This window comes from Cyprinus carpio, chromosome B7, assembly GCF_018340385.1.
Source record: "Cyprinus carpio isolate SPL01 chromosome B7, ASM1834038v1, whole genome shotgun sequence".
Classification (NCBI taxonomy): Eukaryota; Metazoa; Chordata; class Actinopteri; order Cypriniformes; family Cyprinidae; genus Cyprinus; species Cyprinus carpio.
This window is the reverse complement of record NC_056603.1, coordinates 20,287,424-20,306,874: the sequence shown is the minus strand read 5'-3', so window position 1 is coordinate 20,306,874 and position 19,451 is coordinate 20,287,424. Positions and strand designations below refer to the sequence as shown.

Below are 19,451 nucleotides of genomic sequence, written 5' to 3'. Positions count from 1 at the left end.
GGTTATAGACTTTTCTGTTGCACATGTGTAGGTGTCCTCAGGTTTTGGAAACTCAGTAAGAATCAGCATGATTCTCTGTACTTAGCTGTAATTGTCCTTACTTCATATAAATTAACAGTCTAGTGGAAGTCTTCTGCTTCTTCTTTTTACTGAATAAGTGGAGTCCAGATGTAGAAGCATTAGTCTTTGAACTTTGAGGGAATCTTCCAAGAAATGGGGGGGGGGTGTGGCCCAGTTCCAGTCCCTGTCTGGATTGAATCAGTGCTTACTAAATTATTTTGCCGCACTATTTTTTAACCACATTGTTCACTTAAAGCCTCTTGGGAAGAAGACTGGCACATAGCCTTGTACCACAGAGATGTTACATAACAGTACAGCATGTTTTATCAAACCCTAACTGGACAATTATATGAAGTTCTTCAAAATGCTGATCCTCAATTATATAGTAATGTCATATCTTGTTGAACAGCCTACTATATTTACCTTAATCTGATATAACGGCAGACTTCCACAGAGAGTCATCTCAGAGACAAGATGAGAGCATGGAGAGAATTTGGAGAGAATTATGAAATCTTGCCTGGATGTTGACAGCAGGATATCAAGCAGGACAGCAGGCCTGTTTTGACAACATTTCTGAATCCTGGGAAAAAAATTGTTCTGTACAGAAAAGTAGGGCAAGCTAGGGTAAAATTGGAGAAATGTGGACATCGTGTGGGCACAGTGTTTTGTTTGGAATCAATGTTTTTGGCAGTTTAACCAATAATCAAATAAGCATTCAGTCAGGAGCTCTGTACAGCATGTTTGCTTTGTAATCTAAGTCACAGCAAATCAGGACTACATGATGAACGTGCAAAATGCACCACAGCAAGTCAGCACTGCATGACAGACAGTGCCTTAAAACATCAAGTCAGGCTTTTATTTCTCCCTCTCAGGGACCATAACTTAGATTGAGAATTTTCCTTGCAAATTAAACTGAGATCTAGCATACTCTTTTTCTGTGTTGTCCAATATCTTTACTCTGATGTGCATGTGTTAGGTGCCAATACCTACTGTATGTCTGTTCAAAATTTGCAAAGATTGGTCTGCACTCAACATTTTTGTTCATTTATTTATTTTATTTATATTAAAACATGAGACAGGAGTTTTTAATCTCCTGTGTCAACTAAATAAATAAATAAATACTAATAATAATAATATTAAAATATTCAAGTCCAGACCAATCTTTGTAAATTTTGATCATTAAATGTCCAGGAAAAAGGGGTCAAGTTGACAAAGTTCAGGCAGGCACAGGAACAATGGTGGTTTTGTGAGTGTTCTTGGGTGTTTATCAGTGCGCGACTGCCTTCGTGTCCTGCTGGGCACATTCTGAGCCTGCTGTCACGAGTGCCACCAACATTACAGCAACATAACCGCAATGATCAGCCCTCCTCCACCACCATGCTGTGCTCTCTCTGTTCCATTTTTTGTATTGTTTTCTTCTGTCTTTTTCTTTCACTCTAATTCTTTATACCATTGTCTCTTTTTATCTCTCCTCTCCTGACATGTTTCCAGCTCAGCTTCAATAACAGATAATCAGAGAGAGACTTGTACGGTACTTTGTGAAATGAGATTCAGGACAATTCATGTCGAGGCCAGGGTGGAAATGAATTAAGAGGTGCCTAGAGGGGCAAACAAAGAGCGCAAAGAAGCTTAGGGACAAAAGTTCCTGGAAGTCTCAGAATGAAGTGTGTGAAGAACACACGTGTTTAATGGCTTACGTAAAGTGGTAAATGCTGTGAGGTATGGCGGATTTGGATGGACAAGCAGGTATATGACACTGCATGTACAGTTATATGTACATGTTCATCTCAAGCTACAGCGTGTTTTTTCAAAGACACAAAAAATTATTGCTTTAATCTGACTGAGATCAAGCTTTCAAAGTGATAGTTTACCCCCATATTTAAATTTTGTCATGATTTATTCACTCTCAAGTCATTCCATCCAAATCTGTAAACCTTTCTTGGGGAACACAAAAGAAGACATTTTGAAGAATGTTGGTACCAAACAGTTCTGGTGACTATTGACCCTTATTGCATGGCAAAAAAAAAACCACATATTGTGTTGTGTTCTGCATAGGTTAACACACAGGTTTTGAACAACACGAGGGTGAGTAAATTAGGACAGAATGTTCATTTTTGAGTGATCTATCACTTTAAAGTGCATGCAAACACACTTACCAAGAAACATAAATCACATTATAATCCAATCTTAACATCTTTCGAGAAAGACAGCAATTGCTTGTGTTTAAGAAAAATTCTAATAGGCCCACAAAATATTTGCACGAGTTCACAGTGTTTGAGTGCAATTATTTTATCAGTTCCTGTTATTATTATTTTTTTAATTTTTTTTCTCTAACCAGAATCCTCAGAAACAACAAGCAACCTATTTGCATTTCAGTTTTTTAATAGTAATTTAGACAACTAGTCTCTTTTTCTCTCTGTGGTGACTGTACTTCATAGGGATACCGTTGAATTTGAATTGTGGCCCTCACTGGCCTTACTCAGTCTCTCAGAATTCTCAGCTGTGTGACAAACCAGCTGTGGTTTATATTTGTTTTAGCCTGAGAATCTGGGCTGGGGAAATTGAGGACACACACACACACACACACACACACACACACACACACACACACACACACACACACACACACACACACACACACATAAAAACTGCTTTTGGGAATACAGGACCCATTCCTGCCATTTGGTAAGTCTTGGAATTTACCTTAGAGTATATCTGACATTAGAGAGGATGTTTGAATAGAACAGAATGTTGTTGATGCATAACCTGAGAGCGAAAGCATACGGGTGAAACTGATATGCCCCTAAGGAGTTGAGGAATATTGCACTGTGAATTATTCTTTTGATGTTTTAAATGTTCATGTCAGGATGATGTAAACCTTGTATTTCGACCATAAGTTAAGAACACTCGAAACGTTTCTGCACATGCAAAATCAATGAGACTCTGTAATATTATTGGTGAATTTACGAATTCTGTGTTTCATAGCAAACCATTCACAGCTGTTTGCTTGTACCTGCAGATGCCATATTCTTTACAAACCTTTGAAAAAGAGTAATATACCATATCTGCATCGTAGGTTTTGGGAAGAGTGAGCTCAGAGTCATACAGCAAAAGCTTTCTTACAACAAAAGCCTTGTGCTTATAACTCTACTGTGAGGGCTCTGTGTGCTTCTATATGAAAATGAACATAGGGATTTTCACACAAGATTATGTACTACAAAGCAAAACACAAACCTGGTCTTTTATATTATGTGTCCCCGAGTCAGGCTGACCCAGACCAGACATGCTCTTAATGTTCTCTCAATCTCTTTTTTTCCTTTGATTTGATTTTTTCCCTCTTCAAAACCATTACAAAATAACAGTGTTCGTTTGTGTTTATTAGGTGGTAGAAATTCACAGAGGCATGGTAAATAATATATTGTGAGCAGACCAAGTGTTAAGTGGTTAATGATAAATGATAAATGCAAATAGTATATTAAAGAGGTCATATGACGTTGCAAAAAAGAACATTATTTTGTGTATTCTGTGTAATGCAATGTGTTTATGCAGTTCAAAAAACACATTATTTTCCACATAATGTACATTATTGTTGCTCCTCTATGACCCGCCATCTGAAACGCATCGAACAGACCACAAGAATCTTGAATATATCAAGAGTGCAAAAGACTTAACCCCCGGCAGAACACCACATCTCCAATTTTGCCACGGGCAGAATATGCACAAAACTCCCTGACACTGCATATTCTGCCCATGGCAAGAACTCAGACCATCTGTGCTGTTCCCGGCTGCAGTAGCTTCAGAGGTATCTTCCTATCTCCTGGTTGAGTTGTTCGACTTGTCCGTTGGCTTATGGGTGATATCCTGAAGTTAAACTGACGTTGATATCCAGTTGATTGCAGAATGCCCTCCAGACAGTGAATTGGGTGCCTCGGTCACTGACAATGTCTTCTGGTAGTCCATATATCCGAAAGACGTGTTATAAGAGGGTTTGAGCGGTTTCCATGGCACTGGGCAGTTTGGGTAGTGGAATGAGACAGCAGGATTTGGAGAAACGGTCAATGATAACCAGGATCGTAGTGTTATTATTAGATGATGGTAGGTCAGTGACAAAGTCGATAGATTGATGAGACCATGGTCATTGGGGAATGGGTAATGGCTTGAGTAGACCTGAAGGTAGTTCCTTTGGGGTTTTTGACTAAGCACAGAGCTGACAGGACTTGACATAATTTGTGGGAGGGTCAGAGAGCTCTCGGAATTCATCAGAAATATCTCAATTTGTGTTCCGAAGATGAACGAAGGTCTTACGGGTTTGGAACAACATGAGGGTGAATAATTAATGACAGAATTTAAATTTTTGGCTGAACTATCCCTTTAATGCACAATTTGCTTCCTCAGTTATGTACATAGTACATAGCAACAAATTTTGATGTTGTCATTGAAAAAAAAATACACGTATAACAATATGCTTTGTGTTATATTACCTTGGCATTAATTTACAAAAATTTGTTAACAGTTAGTTTCTAAAACAAAAGCGCTCAGGGGGTGATTTTAATCTGTAACTACATTGGCCAACAACAGAAGTATTTATCACAGTAGCAAAAAAAAAAAAAAAAAAAAAAAATGGTTAGAGACTCACTGAGTTTAATGGGCAAGCACGAGGCCATTGTTGCTAAGGATGACTGAAGATACTGTATAAATTTTTCTCTGTGGAAAGAGTGGTAACATGTATAGTGATGTATACAGTATGTGGCTTCTTAACAAGCTGAAATCTCTCTCATTCACAAGACTACATTAAGTTTTTCGTCAAGAGATCATACCAGATCATAAACATAAATTAGTTTATCATGGCGATTTCCTCCCTGATTCAGAATCATTGAATTCAATAGATTTAATTTTAATTAAAATTTAATTTAATTAAATTTTTTTTCCTGCATCTGCATAAAAGACTTATTAGAATAAAAGCTTGTTTCTGCCACTGGATAAAAATAAATAAATAAGGTAATTACAATGTTTTTTCTAACATATAAAGTCTGAATTGTGAGATGTAAACTTGCGACTTTTGTGTGTGTAACTAATTTGAAGAGTGATAGTATTGACTGTAAACTGGAGGAAGAAAAAGGTGTAATAGGTCTGGATAGTTGTATCATTTTACCCTCACCTTCCAGAGCCTTATTTGCCGAGCAAAACTCGATGATCTCCGTGGTGGGTCTACAGTCACCAGGAGAATCACCGTGTTTTTTTTTTTGTTTTGTTTTTTTTGCAATAAAACCGTACTTGGGTTCTTTCATCTATGTTTCCTGACCTTGTTTGTTGCATTATGCCAGTTTCCAGATTCCTAGATCACAGATGGCCTCCTCCTCACTCATAAACACAAAACTGTGTGCTGGCAAGAAGCACATTAACATTACCAGGCTTCATGTTAATGTAGCGATTGTTGTTTTTATGCCCTTAAAAAGGATCTTGTAATGAACAACTTTGAACAGGTATGTTTGATTAGGAATCCAGCCAAGCCAGATCATGCTGAGGTTTGCGCAACTGTTTCTTGTAAACTTAAAAGTGGCATAGGTATCTGGTTCTATGCGTAGGATCACCTTAATTCAAAATGGCCATCTGTGACTGCTGCAGCGAACAGGCTTTTAGTGTTATAACAGCAACAAACAAACAAACAAACAAACAGTAATTATGTACCTGCTTAACTGGCAGTTCCATCCACATGTTTAGAAACATGCAGTTCCATGCGGTGCTGTTTCAGCATTTAAAGCTTGTTCTGTCAGTGTAATTTAAAGCCAGTAACAACCTGGTGTTTCATAATGACATATAAAACCACACCAGTCCAGTTTCAGCTTCATTTAGAACAAGACATTAAGGAAGCAAGGGAGGACAATGCAACCAAACACTCAGCTGATAATGGGAAACGCTGAGCAAGGAACAGCAAGTACTTTGACTCAACATTGTATGTCTATGTGTGTGTTTAAATGATCACATGTAGATCACATGCATGAACATGTGCTTGTATTGTGCACATACTCATCTACACACACGTTGTGTGCTATATACAGACAAACTTGACCTGAGTCCTGAGGATTTCTGTAATAACACTTTACTTGATGCACATCTGCCTATAATCTGCCACTGCTTTATTGAGATTTATGTATTTATTTAGCATGGTGTCCAAAAGATTGGTTTTGGATTTAAATGAAGGTTAATATTAGACAGATGTTAGGGTCTTGGGGAATAGGCTAATATCTGGATCTAATTACACCATGTGTCTTACAAGCTTCAGCTAAAGTGTGTGTGATTGCAATGATATGTGAAGTGACTTTTTCAAATTTAATGTTAAACAACAAATCACGAATCCCCCCTCAGGTTTTGAGACCATACCTCATTGTAACACTGTTTGCTGTAACTTCTTTTTGCACTTTCAAACTTTGGTAGAATTTTACAACACCTGTCAGCTTAAATGTACAACATTTGCCTAAACTCTGTAAATTAAAGTCAAGTACAAATATGAATTAATTATTATAAAAAAGCATAACTCATTATCATTTAAACCTTCCATACATCATTATCATGACTTCATCATCATACTGATCTCAGTGCAATATAAATGGATACCTTACTGTCACTATTACTCTACAGTACAATACAGTGTTAAATGCATACACAGAAGAAGTGAATTGCACCTAATCTGTGTGTAGACATGTGTTAAGGCTAGAAAAAGTCATGGGTGAATCATCAAATATAATTATATATTCACTTCAAAACTATCCCAGTGCATATAAGAAAAATCCTATTCTTCATACACTATTGATAATACTGTTCATCAAGTACTGTTGTTTTGGGGTTAAGCGGGTTTTAGTGTCCTGCATAAAAAGTACAAAAACCAAATCAGTCATCCACAGCTGTTTTCACATGTATGCCGCACCTTCCCCTCACACCCCCTTTAATCTCTCTGTCTTGGCAGGACTTGTGAAGGTTATAAGGGGATACCAGATTGTCTGTGCCAAGAATGGAAATATCAGACACTTGAAAACTAAAAGGACTTTTCCAGATTTGTTTGAGATAAGGGTGCATGGTCTGGTTTCCCGTTAAACTGAGAAAGAGTCAAAAAATAGCTCTTATCTAATTTAATCAGAACTGGCAGGCCTTGACTTGGACAAAAATATTTACATGTGGTGCACAAGATTTTAAGAGGAGATTAATCTGTATTTTCACAAGTATTGCAAGTTACTGCTGATTGAGGAGCCTGCGGGTTTGTCTGTAATTGCTGCATTAAAAGCTTTTGGTTTTAATGCAGGCCAGTGTTCACTGGAAGGTTTACATGAAATAATGTTGATCTTACTGGTAGGTCAAGCATTAATTGGGTCACAAAGTTAGATTGTTATGAATGTGTCTTAATACCATTTAATACCCTAGGGAAAGCAGTAATGCAAGACAAGCACATGAATGAACTCTGACACAGTGGGTAATCTGCATGTTTACTTTTGGGGATGCAGTACTGCAAAAAAAAAAAATAAATAATAAATAAATATATATATATATATATATATATATATATATATATATATATATATATATATATATATATATATATATATATATATATCAAAAAAAAAAAAAAAAAAAAAATATATATTTAGATTTAAACATCATATTTATTTTTTCTTGAATGACCATGGAAAACAGAATGCTGCTGAATGCTTATTTTACTGTGAGATTTTCCTTAAAAAAAATCTCACTTTATCATGTTGCTGTAATTTTAACTGTTTTCCAGAGTTTACACATTTCACAGCACACCAGAGCCTTTGACTTCTTAATTGTAATAGTTTATTTAAAACGCAGAAAAATCTAAAAATGAAGAAATCACAAAAATGATTCATCTCCCCTTTCCTGTCTGTTTCTTTTGATTTATAGGAATAAATACAATAGGTTAGGTGGTTGTTATAGTTTAATCCCTTTTATTTCCATTAGATTTTTTTCTTTCTAAAATTAATTTTAGGATTTTTTGCACAATTAGGCTTTCTCAGTTTTGAGAGAGAAAAAAATAAGAGGAACTTAAAGGTTATAAAAATAACAAGAATATATAAAAACTCAAATATATTATTTGTGTTCTTAAATCTGATATTCTACTTTAAAGGTTTATGAAAGATCCATTGAACATTGTGATTGAAAGGGGCTTGACTGTGTCAGAGGCTCTGGGTGAATATTTAGTAGGCTTAAGAAAGAAAACTTAATCATAATGATTGGAAATCAACCGTTAGTCATGAAAGGCCAGAAAGCACTTTGGAATTCAGAACAAAAGCAACTTGTTTACTAATGAATTTGTTTTTGTTTTTGTGCATTATCTGATTTACTGTGGATTAATTATCAGAAATTTCTGGGAGTGTGTGTGTGGGCCATTTATCATGTAATCCACATCTAACTAATGCTATTATGCATGTGACTGAAATCACAGAGAAGCCAAACATAAACCTTTGAATAGGTCAAATAAATTCCTAGAAATTCAGTAGGTCAGACCACTAAAAAATAAGATTAATGTCAAACTATGCCCTTGTATATGGCATGGAAAATGAATATTTCCATTCGTATCTGACATGTATAATGAACGAGAGTGTAATGAGGGGGCTACTAAAAATAAATAAATAAATGTCCCTTTTTCAGGATGCTAAAGATAATTTTGTCAAATGCAAATAAGCTTTAAAGATCTTTTTTTGTAAATGTTTTCCATGCACTTTTCAATGAACCGTAAACAAATTATTGCACAAAGTATTCCTTAAGACACTTACAGTTCAGAGGCAGCAGGCAATGAATGTCACAATTATAATAATTTAGGACAGTAAAGAAACTTTTCTACTGACTCTGGAAAAAGATGCCCAGGGTCCCTACTGACCTGCGTGAACATGCCATAGTCCTATTGCAGGGAGTCATGAGGACTGTGGATGTGGCCAGAGCAATTGCCTGCAATGCAAACCAACCATGTGCATACACTGAAATAACACTATAGTGGTGCTGTGATGCGCCTAATCCAGTTTGGATCTGAAAACAGGCCTTGAGTTCATAATACTTCAGATCATTTGAAACATTTTCTTTTTGAACACATTATTATACCACAATTATAATCTAGTTTTATGAAAAACCAATTGTGATGGAATAAGGTACTGTAGCTGTCCTGTTGTAATATTCTGAGAAAGATCTGGCAATAAACATCTGGGTTTTTGATTTTTTTTTATTGCGAAATTACTTTTCTTGTTAATTGTGAGCAGTACTATATCAGCAGATTGCTAACTGAATATGCTATACTGTGACAGCATTTCTGTCTTCACTGGAAAGAAATTAATAAGCGCTCAAAATAAAGTGTATAGGTCCCCATTACATGCCAAAATATAGTATTTGGAATCACATCTTGACAGTTGTTCTATAACAGTTAACCTGGTGCCAATTTGGCATATAAAAAAAGTGAAAGCACTGTCTGCAGTCAAACATGATTGATTATTGTTCACAAATAATAATAAAAATCCAGTTGCCAAAGTGACCTATTGACAGCTAATTTGTTCACTGTTGTCTTTGAATTATAAGGCAGTTTTATACTAGAGAACTACAAAGATTTCCTGCAGCTGTTGTACTTTATGATTTAGTGATCCAGTCATTTTGGGAAAGGTCTGTGTGCATGACTGGGTAAATGTTCTACAGTCATTTTATTCAGAACCAATTTGTTGGTATGTGTGACAGAAGAAGTCAGTTTCCCATTACTCCATAACCCCATATCACATAATAATATAATAATAATAATAATAATAGTTAATGATTCAACTACATACGTAATAATAATCATACATACATGCATACATATACCATTTATCACTTTTACTTTTTTAAAGATTATTTTATGTATCTTACTGACATGGAGAGTTTAAAAGAAAAGGGGGGAAACAATGTGTATGCCCTAACTTTACCTCACTTGTCCTAAAATTTATATCCATCCAGAAATTCTCTTGCCTCCTCCATATTAATATTTTGTTCTCCACATGGTTTATTTATTATAGTCATTACTCAGATTTAAATAAATCAGTGTGGGAAAATAAAAGCAATATCGTATTAGCCATGCTTATGTTTCTTCTGTAGCCATTTAATCTGTGTTTTGGGGAGATATCTTTTACCACACCCTTGGGAGTGTACAGAACTGTCCATTGCAACATAATTTACTCATTATATGTATGATAATCGCTCTATATGAAGTCAAAATATTTTTGTCTTTTTTTCACTGCCATCAGTATTCATAGTAGTACTATATGGCAGTGTGAAAACTGTTATATTCCACTGAAAAAAGTAAGCCATAAGTAGCTTGACAAGATGATGACATATCATTTTTGGTGGAACTGCCCCTTTAAGACGTCCATTATCTTTAACCTACTTTCCATCATTAACAACTTTGCAGGCTTTGTATATACAATCACTGACTTAAAGTTGTGTGCGAAGGAGCGAAAAAAGTGAGTCAGTACACTTTGTGTTTCCTCACTAATGCGCCTCCTTAGTACAATATCCTAAAAGAATGCAGCGCTCAAAATATGCATTAAGGGTCAGTGAATCTGAAAACACTGGTTACTAGGACATGACACACTAAATGGAACTGAGTCACTCTGTGTGGGAGTTTTCAAACAGCTGCTGATATAACAAAAGATCCCTTGACTTAGTTGTGCTGAGCACCACGTTATTACTCAGATAAACCGATGCTTCCATGTTTCTACAACAATAATGTTAAGTGCTATAATGCAAAATATTTCTATAATAAAATTTAAAGGTAAAGGATCTGTAATATTTGTTTTGTATTTATGTGTGCTGTATATTCCAATAATGTTTCAAAAAAAAAAAAAAACTTCGCACTCTCTGTCTGGTTTGGTTCAGCTCCAAAATCAGACATCAGAAGACTATAGAGAACGGTTCAGACTGCTGAAAGGATTATTGGTGCTCCCCTGCCCACCCTCCAAGAACTGTATACATCCAGAGTGAGGAAAAGGGCTCTGGATCCCTCACATTCAAGCCAATCTCCTTTTTGAACTTTTGCCATCTGGTCGACGCTACAGAGCACTGAATACCAGGAAAGTCAGGCACAAGAACAGTTTCTTTCCCCAGGCAATCTACCTCATGAACAGTTAAATGTTCTCCCATTGTGCAATAAAAGTATGTGCAATAACCTTATACTGTACTTATTTATCACCCTACATCCTAGTACATCCCTACAACTTTTTTTTTCTATTTTTTTTTATTCTATTCCTATTCTATCTACATACACTTTTTTGTGGTTTATTTATATTTACGTATGAGTATTTTATTCAAATATTATTTTTATTATCTGTGTTTTGTTGTCTCTGTTTACTGGAAGCTTGATACACTAAAACAAATTCCTACTGTATGTGCAAACATGCTTGGCAATAAAGCTCTTTCTGACTTCTGACTTCTGACTCTGATTGTTCCACCAGGAGCTGGCTCAAGCCCTGCTGTGTTACGCTCATTTAAAGAGCACAGTGACCCTGGAACTCACATGGAACATGGCCCCATTCAGTGTAATACAAAACACCCCAACACAATATGGTCACCAGAAGAAAAAACAAACCACTGCCTGAACCAACTATATAAACAGCCAATGCTTCATCAGTAACTGAAAATCTTCCAGGAAGCTTTTCCTGGAAAAGGAGACCTTGTCCATGGTTCTCCAGGGGATGTTGCCCTAATTTTGGATGAAAATAGTGATCATTATCCAGAGACATCAGATGCATGGCAAAAATCAGTCTGAGCCCTGGGCTGAATTAATCCAAAACAAAGCTTTCTTTGGCTTGTATAATAATTTTGTTACTGAAGTTTTGTTTACATTGTTCACGAGCAGCTGAAGGTTGTCAACTGATGTGGTGAGAATGAGAGAGCGTTTTGACCTAGATTGTGGCGTGCAGTGAACGTTGTGTTGAGAAGCCAAGGACTTTGAAATCTTTGAGTACATGGAGTCTGTAGGTAAGCGGGCATGTCACAGCCTGGTCTGTACACATCCTGTAACATTCAAAGAGAGCTATTGCTGACCTGACTTGTCCTCCATCCTGGTTCTTTTTGTCCTATAGAAAAATGATGTCAGAAGGATTTATGGTAAGTGTTGGCCCTGCTTGTCCACATCATTGTGTGTGTATTAATTGCCCAAGCTTGACTCTCAGAATTGCAAACGGTTCATTTTGCCTATTGTAGTCTAGCAGCAGCCCAGATGAATTGACTTAGAGCATGTGTTTGAAGGCAGATCAAGTTTTTGGACAAATGTGATTTTGACTCTTGCAAGCTGAAGCACAGATGGTACAGGATTGAAAAGTGAGTACATTGTTTGAAGTTCAAGCACATGTACCATGTGACTGACTACAGGCATGTGAGTGTCAGTGCACATTGGATGTGCATTAGGGTTTCCTGGGATCAGGAGATTTCAAGAGGAAGGAGGAGGCATATGTAGACAGTTACACTGACCTGGTTCCTGTTTAACCAGGAAGATGTTTTTATAAGATTTGTATAAATTATTTAAAGTTATGACTTATTGACGTGTTGCAGAGGAAAACAATCCAGGATGTAGCTTTTAAATAAGACGTTAAAAATGCAAGTGGTGTAATTTTTCTACTTCACTCTTTCTGAAATGCACAGAAAGCAATTATCTGTATGTGTGTGGGTATCTGTGAAAGCTGCACAGATTGCAGAAATCCCACTCAGCCAAGGAAGGGGGCGGTGGGGGTATCAGCGAGAGGATTCTTATAAACACTTAAGGGAAACAATCCCAGTGCTCAATTTCACAGCCAAGAAAACCAGCACATGGTGTGAAAAGTAATGCTTTAAGCATTGTGAACTCATTTGAATCCCCTGACTCGTATTCCTGCCAGAGACATAATGGAGGCAGACAGCATGTGCAAAAACAGTCTTATTCTCAATCCCCATCAACAGGACGTGTAAGAGAAAGAAATGCTGTTATTATAGTATAAAGTACTGGCAAGATGCATTAGTAAAATTCAGCTGATTTATGTAAAACCAAATAGTGCATTTAGAATAAGCACGCTGTGTTGAGTTCTACTGGGCACATTTACCTATGACTTTTTACACTAACCCTCATAATGCAATTATAAGATATAAAAGTAAACACAATACTTTGATCAAATTTATATGATTGCACTTATAATCGTAACAATTATAATAGTAAAATATGTGGGTCTTGCCCATTTTAATCACAGTAAACGGGCAGGTAAACCTTTGCATGTTTTCCACGTGCCAAAGTGCACGTGCTTGTGATGTACCCAAATGGTGTGTCATGCATAAATATAATGCAGTATATTGATGGTTGAAAACATCAAAATGGAGACATTTTAGGAAAAACACTGATAACAGAGATAAAAATAAGCTCAATACACACACACTCTCTCAGAAATAAAGGTACAAAAACTGTCACTGAGGCAGTACCCTTACAAAAGGTAAAGCTTTGTACCATATTAACCACAAATAGTTTGCATAATAGTACCCTACATTTTCATATTAGTAACTAAGTGTACATATTTTTAATTTTTTAAAAACATGTCAATGACAGCTTTTGTACCCTTTTTTTTTGAGTGTCAGAAAAATTGCATGTAAACAAGAGAGAAGAGGTTTAGCTTGTGTCACATAAACATCGAACTGCATTAAAACCTTACTCTGATTATTGGAAATTATCATATTATCTGTGCACATGTAAACATAGTCTATGTTCTTATTTTGTTCCAGTACAACCCCGATAAGGCATAATTGAATGGATCAGGTCTTGTGCTACCCAAAGCTCTGAAGATCCAGAGCTTAAAAGATTTGTTTCTTGTTTATGATTTCATTTCAGTCACGTAAAAACACTAATGTAACAGATTGTTCTTGAACTAAAATCCGTTTCAGCAGAAAAGAGCATGAGAAAAACTTTCAGAGTACAAACATCCCGTAGCAGGTGTTTGTGTTTTCCAGAAATCCATGAGTATTTCTATGTTTGGCGGATTTAATTTGGGCACTGTTTTTGTTCAAATGGATTATGACTTACCACCCTGTTCTCACTGACTAGCTATGTTACTCCAAAAACACAAACTGAAATGGTCAAGTGACTGCATGCCTTCTATCCTTCTGTTTATAATTTGTTTATATTCTGTATTTTAAAATGTTTTATTTTTTAAATGAAAATCTCAAAAGGCAAATTCATACCTTGAAAAAAAAATATTGTTTAATTTAATTACTGCATTCAGAAATGTTATGAAATTCATAATATTTATTAATAATTAAATTGAATAATCAGTGGCTAAAATGTTACTGCGAATACTTCAAGTAAATAGGTCAAAGTGGTTTAGCTGACTCAAGAGGTTGGGAACCCCTGTTATTATTATCTCTTTATTTGTAATCATCCATTATTAATGGAACAAAGGTTATTTTAAAGATTATTTTAAAATATAGTTAATAACCAAGACTCCAGGATTTGCACTGTATTGTACAGAAGAATAAAGATATAACAAATAGTACAGCAGTGCACAGTGTGTGACATAAACTAGAGTTTTACAGATTTAGGGACCAATTAGATTAGATAAAGCCAGTTGCATCTTTAAAGATTTTATTATAACAATCTTCTGGAATCTAAAAATTTAAAATGTGTTTACATGGTATCTGGTATATTTATAAGAAAAATCACTTGCAGCTTTCATATTTATGACAAATTCTGTAATGTTTTCTGTGTCAAATCATCCGGTTGTAACCTAGAACAGCCGTTTTCCTGGATTTGTTTATGTGTGTAAGCCTGTGCCTTGGGATTGATCCCTTTTTAGATTGTTTTCATATTTTTGCACATGATGTGCTTAACTTTTACTTAGGCCAATTACCGGGATGTACATTTACACTTCACCAGATTCATATCCTGGGAGACATGCTTGGAGGCCTGCTTGTTTGCATACTGTATGCCTAAACACACACTCATATCGTGCAGATCTCTCTCATGTTTACTGTACATGATGCACATCATGTTCTAACTGACTAAACATTGAGGGGGGGAAATGTAGAAAACAGCATGGGACAAACTGAGAGATATAGATTTGAAAGATATGAAGCACACATAACTATGAGCAGAGTTTTAAAGTGAGAGAAGAACCCAAATCAGGGTCGATGGAAGGAAGATAAAGGAAATGGGGCAGAGATAAAAAGTAATGAGGAACGCAAAAAAAAAAAAAAAGATTGTTTGTTGCAGCTTCATTATGGAACATTCAGTGCAGAATGCATTTCAGTCGCAGATGATATCACATTTTAGTGTGATTTTGTGTTTATTTGTAGAAACTCATTTGTCTTTGTGTATCATTATGCTTGTGTGAGTTTGTGTGTGCGTGGGAAGGGGGGTTGCAGATTGTACAAGTTGTGCTGTGTTTGGCAGATGTCCATTATTTACTCTGCAGTATATGTCTGACAGATCCCAAGAACATGCTGTCCCAGGAAAGCAGTTTTTTCCACACATCTCTCTCTCTTTCTCTCTCTCTCTCTTCCTTTCTTTCTCTGTGTTTGAGATGAGCAGGGAGCTGAATCAAGTCTTTGTCCTTAGCCTAAGACACTGAAGAGGATTATCTATATGAAGGAGGTGAGTCTTTTCTTTCCGTGTTTCTCAGTAGCTAAGCTCCTACAACCAAGGGCATAGGTAAACAACTACTTTTGCTAAATAAAATGAAATCTCTTTCAACAACTAGAAAGACTGCTACATCACAGTCCTCTACATTTCATGCTTGATCTGTTTGATTTGTTGTTGTTTTCCAATAAGCATTTTAATAGCCAGTCTCATCATTCTTTGATGCTTCTTTTTCTATTCTGGAACTTTGCATGTTTAGTGTAATGTACACTCACATGAGACTCCAGTCAAATTAGTAGCCTAATAAACTCTTTTTGTTTTACACGTGAAGGGTTGCATCATAAGGTCCATCATGTTGACGTCGCATCACCAACCGAATGCTATGCTTTATCCTGGTAGCCCCTCTAATTTGTGAACAGTGTTATAAAGTAAAACAAAGCTCTTTTCATCAGAAAGATACAACAGCAAAATAAGATGATTACAATATATTCAGTTTCAAGGTCACCCAAGCACCTGATCTCACCCACTGTCCTGTTAGTGTCTGCTCTTGAACACATTGCACAGTAGTTTATTAACAAAAAGTTTATATCTACAGGCAAACAAAAATCATTCACTTTTACTGAGAATATTACAATATTCAGTAGTAGCTGACTGGGTTTAAATGTACAGGTGTCCGTTTCAGGTAATAACTGTAGTTTGTTTTAGCTAACGGTCAATTATAAGCACTTTGATGCAGTTTCATGTATATAATTTGAGGAGAACTACTGTATATCTAAAACTATGATCTGTGACATAAAATTAAATGCTGCCAAAATGTCCTAAAGTCAACACTTGCTTTGCCAATAAAGTGTCGTAATCCTTATGGGGTTATGTAAGATGCAGTCATTCAGGTGTATGTCCTAGACATTCTCAACCTGAATGATAGTGTTACCAATGTTACTGTAAAACAAGACAAGGCTTATTGAAGTCAACATAATGTTTTCCTTCTGACTCAGTTATTGTGTTACATATGAATAGGTACACTTATTTTTCAAAGCACTTGGAAGAAATAAATGGCTGGTTGTTTTAATATTGTGTGTGTAAAGCTCACCTGCAGAACTTTAGCAACATTATCAACCCGCAGCAATATTATCTGGCAGATTGTGGTTGAGAGGAGTGGTTTAAGTTAGGAATATCTTGCCTGTGGGTTCTTCTTTCCCATTCAGGTCCTTCAAGAAGAAAGAAGATTTGCATAATGGCTGTTTTGTCATTTCTGCAATATGTAAATATGTTTTTCAATAAAATGGTTTGTCCCTTTCCGCTTTTCTTTCTTCCTTCTGTGTGCTTAGGTGCTGATAAAACTAATCTTGGATACATGTTATGGTGCATAGATCTTCATAATGTTGGAGAAAAGCAATATGCAAATTAAAATAATTCAAATATTAGTTTTTCCTCAATCACTTTGGCAGAAATATCAGTACTGCAATGTACAAACTCTAAAGATGCAAAACTCACCACAACGATCAAAGTGCACATTTTTCAAAACTCTACCAAAAGAAAATCATTTTGACTTTTGTTTCGAGGGTTTCAAAATATGACACCAATGATCTGAAATCAGTGCCTTGATTATAAAAAGCTGGTTTTACAGAGGGAGTAGACATTAAAACCTTGTAGGCAAATGACCTTCATGCTTGTTCATTCAGGGCTGTTCAAAGTGTCCCGGACCCATCCCGGAGGTCTGGCATATCAAGTCTGAGTAATGGTTTTAAACTTGACCCCACTTAAATGCCACTGAGAGTGGACCATTGACCCCTGCCCCTTGGGTAGCTTCAGTTATACTCTATTACTATAAGGAAGGATTTTATCTGGAATCCATGCCGGACATAATACCTTTAAACCTCTGTGACAGAGAACCTGTGTCAAGCAAAGCTTTTCTCTCTGGGTTCATTTCTGCCTCTGTTATAATATTTTATTATAGTGATGATGGAACGAGATTATGAAATACTGCAGGATCTAAAACTCTTTGTGAGATGGTGTTGATTTGTTCATGCACATAAGGTCTTCTCTGGCCAGTATAAGTCTAAGAACAATGAGGAGTTTTAAAGGCATCCTCTGATCCTCTTACTTTCCACTCGAGTTGACCTCAGGATTGTAGATTGACACAGTGGAACCATCTTGATCTTGCTGTTCTGTGTATTGCTATGTGTTCCAGCTAAAAAGTGTTGCTGTTTAACTTTGATATGGGGCCAACTGTTCAGCCAGAAGATGTTATAAGACCAAGCCACAGCCATTTTCATTGCTTAAAGACCTCACAAATTGTTAGAAAAATGTAATTTCCTTACCTGATTTGACCTATTGAAAAAGGGAGCTGGGTGGTCTATAAATCTATAGGCAGCTGTATTGCAGGAGTCATTGGGTTCAATGCATGTTAGTATAACGGTCAAGGAGTATGAAGCCAGGTGCATCCTAATCACTGCTCCCTCGTGATGTTTTCACATTCCTGGTTGATAATGCACCCTCTCAAACTCCTAAACAAATGCAAATTTGTACATTAACAGCTTGATAAAGTCAAACTCCTTCCATGAAATGTCATTTAGAGAGTGCTGACTCTCAGAGTACAAAGTAGAATTGCACCTACTTCATTCCTCCAAGAACTATAGGCTTTTCTTATTGCATAGCAGTGCAATATCAAAATAATAATAATAAATAAAATAATATATTTTATTTGTTGTGTAGCTATTGATACTTTCATTATTATTAAACCATTTTCTTGCAGTTCTTTCAATTTGTTCAGTGTGCTCAGGTCACAACATTTCCTCCAGATTTGTCCTTGTGCTGTGATTTGCGGTGATAGTTTTACAGCTCTCTATCGCCCCCAATGGACAAACAGTGATGGACTTGAGTAGGAATATCACTGCTGTGACCTTGTAGATATGCAAAATCATATTAACACTGCATTTAATAATGCAGGTGCATGTTTAGATCTATTTCCACCTTTATGTCTTAATATTAACACTTTTTTTTTCTCATCTGAAGTGCAGGACTACTCACATGCAATGTGTAACCATAACCTAACATAATACTACCTTATTAGGCATTCTGTATCTATAATCATTTTCTAAAATGAACTCTGGTGAAAAAACACTGAACCCATCAAAATGATAAAAGTTAGTCTTTGTGCCAAAGGCTTACATAAGAATGAGTGGCATGTGATGTGATCATCATGTGGCAATGGTGTGGAGCTTGTGTGGTACAGGATTGAGCAGTGATGATATATCGATGACTGGCAACATGTTCTGGGACCTCCAGAGGTCATTCACTTCAAGGCCAAGAAACTGAGAACTGAATTGTGTGCAGCACACCATCAAAGCAAGTGTGTGCAGGAAACACCTTAACTTCTGTGTGGGCAGGACTAAAAGGTGAATAATGGGGTTTGGATTTTGTATCGTCTGAGCTTGATGAAGGACGAACTCTATAATTTCTTATTGTGTACTGTAATTAGACAAACTCAATTTGAATTGCTCCATGGATGGAAGGAAACTCTGAGAAGGAGAGGTAAATTAAGATAAACAACAAGCCTGTGGGCACAAGAAAGGTGTATGACGTGTAAAAGACAGAACTAAGCTAAAGATGACATGAGGTTCTGTAGAATCTCATCAGTTCAGGATTAAATAACACACCTGATGAGGAAATTAGGTCAATGAACGTAGGTGCCTCACATACCCCCCTTATTCCCCCTTCTTCCCTCTTTCCCTCATTCCTTCTTACCCTTTAATGCTTCTCCTTTTCTTAATGT

The 19,451-nt window shown here is 36.3% G+C and overlaps 1 long non-coding RNA gene across 1 annotated transcript; it reads left to right on the top strand.

Annotated features, from left to right (window-relative positions):
* Window positions 1-11,142: 11,142 nt before the first annotated feature.
* LOC109076856 lies at window positions 11,143-16,974 on the top strand. Its single transcript, XR_006155185.1, has 2 exons — window positions 11,143-15,691; window positions 16,008-16,974. It is a non-coding gene; the product is annotated as an uncharacterized LOC109076856 (long non-coding RNA).
* The last annotated feature ends 2,477 nt before the right edge of the window (window positions 16,975-19,451 follow it).